Raw genomic sequence first — 5,951 nt, forward strand, 5'->3', positions numbered from 1 at the left:
CGCACACACAATGTTTGCATCTAACCAAGACTACGGTTAAATACGCCTGCCAAAACTCTCGTGCAGTTGGATCGAACTTTGGAACTCATAATTGCAAAGAAAACATTTTATCTATTCGGCCATGCTTTATCTACTTACTACACCGACAATAACAACGACATCAACCCAGTGACCTAGTTGTCGCTGGTGGCGCCCTCTACGAAACAACAGAAACATTGAAATCCGGTTGACTATCATGAATATGACCAACACATCGGGATTCACACCCCTGCGAAATTATGATATGTATGTTACAAGGTTTGGTGCGTAGTGTATGACAGGTATTCAATGTAGATGACAGGTAGGCAGGCATAAAACTTGTTTGACCAGAAATCACCACCATCACCACCACCACCACCACCACGAAGAAGAAGAAGAAGAAGAAGAAGAAGAAGAAGAAGAAGAAGAAGAAGAAGAAGAAGAAGAAGAAGAAGAAGAGAAGAAGAAGAAGAAGAAGGAGAAGACGAAGTCGACTTCAGCGGAATTTGAACTCGGAACGTAAAGACGGACGAAATACCACTAAGCATTTTGACCGGCGGGCTAACGATTCTGCTAGCTCGCCGCCTTCGTCCATATAGCAGTATTGATTTCATATTTTGGCACAAAGCCAGTAATTTTCGGGGGAGGGGGCTAAGTTGATTAAATCGACCACAGTACTTAACTGTTACTTATTTTATCGTCGCAGAAACGATAAAAAGTTAAAGTCGGCCTTGATGGGATTTGAACTCCGAACATAAAGGCACCAATAAGTATTTAGCCCTGCGTGCTAACGATTCTGCCAGCTCGCCGTCTTATCCATAATGTAATATTGGACCCAAATTTAACACAAGGCCAGCAATTCTAGTGCCGCGGGTGAATCGATTACATCGACCCCAGTGCACAACTGCGGATCTCGGTGGAATTTGAACTCAGAAGAAACACAAAATGCCGCTAAGCATTTCGCTCGGTGTGTGAACGATACTGCTAGCTCGCTGCCTTATTCCATAATGTAATATTAACCACTGGCTCACACTGTTAAATACCAGGCGCTACCAGGACACCACGGAAAGAGATCGATACTGGAACAGCATGATTGCAAAACGAAGTGATTAACCACACGGCCATTCCAAAACATACAGACCTGAGCCTATTTCTCATAGTGTCTCTGTCAATGGTTATGTCATATACATTTATGTATGCGTTAATTTGGGGTTTGACAAAAAGAAATCGATAAAATAAGTATTGAATTGAAATTTACCCTGGGTTCGGTATGAGCGACTGGAAACCGTTGAAAGAATTGTTCCGGCATAACCATAGTACACTGACTGAAACTAAGATTAAGAGTTAAGATTTACACACACACACACACACACACACACACACACACACACACACACACACACACACACACACACACACACAAACATATATATGTAAACGTGTGTGTGCTCGCGTGTATAACTATTTTTCTTCTCTCTTCTCTCTTTCTCGCTCTATCTGTATACTATATATATATATATATATATATATATATATATATATAAATAAATATATATGTATATATATGCATATATATATATATATATATATATATATATATATATATATATATACACACACATACATACATACATGTACATACACACACACACATGTGTATGTGTGTGTGTTTAGGAATAATTCAATCGTCACTATGTGACGAAAGTACCTACATCGCTAGAAATAAGAGTTAAAATACCCTCAATACTGTAAGAAGAGCGCAAATAAATACTTATACTGTCAGTATATGTATATATTTGCGGTCCTCTTACAGCAGTGTGGGTGTTTTAACTCTTATTTCTAGCACTGTTGGTGCACCGGCACCTTTAGTCACGCTTAGCGACGATTGAATTGTTCCTATGTGGTATGACAGTGCGCCTTGCTGTTTATATTAATTTATATATACATGTGTGTGTGTGTGTTTGTGTGTGTGTACATGTATATCTATGTGCGTGTGAGCGTGTATATATACATGTATGTATTGAGAATCTGCTATATTTATTGAAATATTTGTATTTGAGCAAACTCACTCAGACGCACACACACATTTAACACATACGTACTCACTCACACACATATTCATTTACACACACACACACACACACACACACACACACACACACACACACACACACACACATATATATATGCACACGTCTGTCGCTTGTTTCTCGTAATTTTCGCTGTTCACATTCTCTACGAAAGAGCGAACTGCAAATAACAAACACAAAAGAAACACCACCAAAAAAAAAAAAAACACACACACGCACACAAATAATCTACTTCTATATATTCCATATTCAAAACCTTACTGACCATAAATTTCCCTCTAATCTCACGGAATCGCCCAAAATACCGGTCACCATAGTCGCAGCCATAGCGCTCTCAAGCGACATTTCACTACATGTAGCGGTAGACGATAGCTCCACAGAGTAGCTTCCCTTGCATCATATTTTTTTTACTAATACGGCCTTCCGTATTTTTTACCATATGGTTATACGCACTGAAGATAATTTTAATGCAGGAAAACTTTTAAATTTTAATTCCCCGCGATAATGCTTATCTTATTACTATTTAATTTTTGAAAAATATTTTATATAATACAATTAAACCTTGGGAGAGGCATTATGCCGGTAATAATATTATTTTATATAATATTTTTTTTCTTTAAACATATTTTAATTTGCCGAGTGGAAGTGATTATTAAAAATTGTTTCCAAATTTACAGTTATAAAAATTGCGTATCTTTAACAGTGCAACCACGTCACATATTATTAATGGATTCAAATTTTGACACAAAGCTAACAATTATAGGAAGGTGGGTTAATTAATATCATCGATAACAGTACTTGATTAGTATATTCTATGAAAGGATGGCACAAGACCCGAAATTTTGGGGAGGGAGCCTGTCGATTAGATCGACGCTAGTATGCAACTGGTACTTAATATATCGACCTATGCATTTTCTTTTCTACTCTAGGCATACGGCCTGAAATTTTTGGGACGGTGATCGATTAGATAGACCCCAGTACACATCTGGTTCGTTCTTAAGATATCGACCCCGAAGGGATGAAAGGCAAAGTCGACCCCGGCGGAATTTGAAACTCCGAAGGCAGACGAAATACTGCTAAACATTTCGCCCGGCGTGCTAACGACACTGCCAGCTCGCTGGCTTACCACATTAATAATAAAACAAATATGAGTTACATAGACTTTATTGTAATAATGAAGACATCAAATTATTATTTCCTTCTACATGTTTATATTTATATACTTGTTTGTGTTGTGAGACTGCGGTCAAGCTGGGGCACCGTCTTGCACAGCATAGTCAATAAATTCAGGAATCCATTCCAGTACTTTCTCTCTTAAAATCTGCTACTTATACTAATAGCTTCCTTTTGATGAAGCACAACGTTTCATGGCCATAAACAAACCAACATCAGTTGTGAAATCGTGCAAGCAGATAATACGCACGCATACACACACACAAACACACACACACACACATCTGTACACGACGGGCTTCAACGGAGATTCCGTCCAGTAAATTTACTCGCAGGTGATTGGTCAGTCTGAGACTTCAAAAGAAGACGCTTGTCCAAAGTGTCTCTCAGGGGGAACTTAACCGGAATCAGCATGACTATGAAACGAACTTCTTAATCTCTCACCCATGTTGCATGCAAGAGTGGTCGAATGGTAAGTAGCTTGGTTATCAACCATACGGTTCTGGGTTTAGTCCGCTGCGTGGCACGTTGGACAAGTGTCTCCTACTATAGCCTCGGGCTGACCAAAGCCTTGTGAGTGGACTCAGTAGACGGAGACTGAAAGAAGCCCGTCATATATATATATATATATATATATATATATAATATATATATATATATATATATATATATATATATATATATAAGTATCAGTCACCATGATTGACTGCTAACTCCAAAAATCTTTTTTTAAATTTTCTGCTGAAGAGCGTAGGCTCGAAACATAAAAGACTTTCTCACCTTCCAGAGCATCAAACTAATACACCTGTTTGTTGTTTATACACCTGACTCCGTCCTTTGTTCTTCTGTAAATTTCAACTATATATATAGGTAGGTGTGTGGATAATGGTGTGTGGTGTGTGGTGTGAGTACCGAGAAGTGTTTCGCGCTAGTGTGTGTAGAGTGAGAAGGGGTTGTGTCTGTGTGTGTAATGGAATGTGAAATGAGTTATGAGTTGAACAATGTGTATGGGTGTTTGTATAGTAGTGTGTGTGTGGCGAGGGTACCGAGGTAGGCGGTATGCAGGTGTGTAAGTGGGAGGTAACTGGATGTGAGAGGTATATGGATTTAGTGGCAGATGTAGAGAAGTAGTGAGTTGAGTTCATATAGTGCAAGGGAACGAAGAGAGAAGATTAATTCCTGTTCACGCGAAGGCGGGTGTCTGGATGGCCCCTGTGCAGAGACAGTCCGAACACAGACAGATATTATAGCGAATAACTGGTAGAGTGGAAGTGGCTCGAGAGCAGGGTGTCATTGCCGAGTCTGATGTCTCGGTGGGGCTCCGCGAACCGGTCAACCGAGCGGCGTTCCGTTTGACAACTGTACCAGCAAGGGCAGAGAGATCAGGAGATGCAGTAAATAACATTACTTGAGGTTCAGGTAAAGGAGTCGGTGATGGGTACCAGTGAGGATGGTGACGTTGGAGAGGTAGAGGCAGGTGCGACAGCATGGGCATACATTCTTTTATTTTTTTACTTGTTTCAATAATTTGACTGCGGCCATGCTTGAGCATTACATTAAGCTGCATACATACATGCATATCCGCCCACGCGCGCGCACACACATATGCATACATACGTAATAAATTATACATGCAAATATATAAACATACAAACATGCATGCATACATAGAACCATTAGCTGATTTGGTTAACATCAAACAAGTAAACTTTTTCGGAAATGGCGTTACGGAAAAAAAAAAAACAAACAAGATAAGATAAATCTGAAGAAACTTCTAAAAGAAACAACAAAATTGAAACAAAATATTGGAGGGAACAAACCGAACCTACTTCCGCTTACACAAAATCCCATTACCCACAATAAACATCCAGCCACCTATAATATATATGTAAAGAAAAATACAAGACGGAATTCATTCCAGCGGTTTGTAAAGTCATCACAAATTTATAACACCCATCAGTTCTAATGTAATTCATAAGATATTGTGACATATCTCAGCCTATTTCTCTTTCCATTCATTGCAAATGAACGTCATAACAATTCCAGCACCACTCGATACCTATCAAGAAAAAATAATCTCTCTCTATATTTAGGACATTGATCTTGGAATCACTTTTGGTTCCATTTGCAAGATACTGTTTTTTTCGTTTGAAATCAGATATTCAATCGGTTTTGATTAGTGAGTTAAATAAGGCGGCATAACTCGGATATTATTTGCAATCGATTTGTATGAAAGGAAGTGACACAAACACACAAACACACACATAAAAAGAAAAACAACATAGTCTAAATAAGGTCACAAAGTGTAGACGATTTAAGAATGGATTGGTTTGTTTGGTAGGACAATACTCTTAGTTTTGTTTCTTCTTTGGTTACTTTCTAAGGATGTCATAACTAATGCTTCGTGTATTATGCATACATACATACATACATACATACATACATACATATATCCATGTATGTGTGTGTGGGTGACAGAAACAGAGAGAGAAAGTATGTATATATACAGATCCATATATATGCACATAACGTGTGTGTGTGTCTATGTATATACATATATATATATATATATATATATATATATATATATGTATATGTATGTATATATATATATATATATATATATATATATTTATACATACACATATATTACACTTATACATTGAATAT

At 37.9% G+C, this 5,951-nt stretch overlaps 1 protein-coding gene and 1 long non-coding RNA gene across 10 annotated transcripts in view; one reads left to right on the top strand and one right to left on the bottom strand.

The window, feature by feature from the left end:
- The window catches only part of LOC106884168 (uncharacterized), a 56,230-nt gene extending 54,857 nt beyond the window's left edge, over nucleotides 1-1,373 (bottom strand). The window contains exon 1 of the long non-coding RNA XR_001411209.3: nucleotides 1,277-1,373. This is a non-coding gene — a long non-coding RNA (uncharacterized LOC106884168). The remainder of the gene's footprint in view (nucleotides 1-1,276) is intronic.
- Nucleotides 1-5,951, top strand: part of LOC149131760 (uncharacterized) — a 1,392,655-nt gene that overhangs the window by 89,771 nt on the left and 1,296,933 nt on the right. The window lies entirely within an intron of this gene.

The sequence above is a fragment of the Octopus bimaculoides genome, chromosome 19, assembly GCF_046866305.1.
Source record: "Octopus bimaculoides isolate indiv1 chromosome 19, ASM4686630v1, whole genome shotgun sequence".
Lineage (NCBI taxonomy): Eukaryota > Metazoa > Mollusca > Cephalopoda > Octopoda > Octopodidae > Octopus > Octopus bimaculoides.